The sequence below is a fragment of the Pteropus vampyrus genome, unplaced genomic scaffold (assembly GCF_000151845.1).
Source record: "Pteropus vampyrus isolate Shadow unplaced genomic scaffold, Pvam_2.0 Scaffold36, whole genome shotgun sequence".
Classification (NCBI taxonomy): Eukaryota; Metazoa; Chordata; class Mammalia; order Chiroptera; family Pteropodidae; genus Pteropus; species Pteropus vampyrus.
This window is the reverse complement of record NW_011888817.1, coordinates 3,778,721-3,779,085: the sequence shown is the minus strand read 5'-3', so window position 1 is coordinate 3,779,085 and position 365 is coordinate 3,778,721. Positions and strand designations below refer to the sequence as shown.

At 55.1% G+C, this 365-nt stretch overlaps 1 protein-coding gene across 2 annotated transcripts in view; it reads right to left on the bottom strand.

The window, feature by feature from the left end:
- Nucleotides 1-365, bottom strand: part of RCAN3 (RCAN family member 3) — a 35,332-nt gene extending 34,967 nt beyond the window's left edge. For both annotated transcript variants that reach the window (XM_011357610.2, XM_011357611.2), the window contains exon 1: nucleotides 313-365. The gene's annotated coding sequence lies outside the window, so the exon portion shown is untranslated. The remainder of the gene's footprint in view (nucleotides 1-312) is intronic.

The following is a 365-nucleotide window of genomic DNA, read 5'->3' as shown; positions in this document are numbered from 1 at the left end:
TACCCCAGAGCTGCCAGAGAAGACCCTGGGCACGAGAGAGGCAGGACCCTGGAGGCAAGGACGCGGCATCATCTCTAGGGTCTGGGTCACAGGAGAGCCCACCCCTCCCAGGTGTCTGCGGACCGTTTCTTCTCTTTTTCTTTTTTTCTTTCTTTCCTTTCTTTTCTTTCTTTCTTTCTTTCTTTTTTTTTTTTTTTTTGTTGTTGTTGTTTAACTTTCCGTACCCCGTGCCCACCATCCTCCCCAGCGCTGGTAGCAAACCTTGCTGGGAGAAGCCGGGCGCCAGCCCCACCCAGAGAAGGAGACACTCACCTGCGCGCTTGGCCGCTGCAGGAACGCAGACAGGAAGGCAGGGGAGAGGCCTG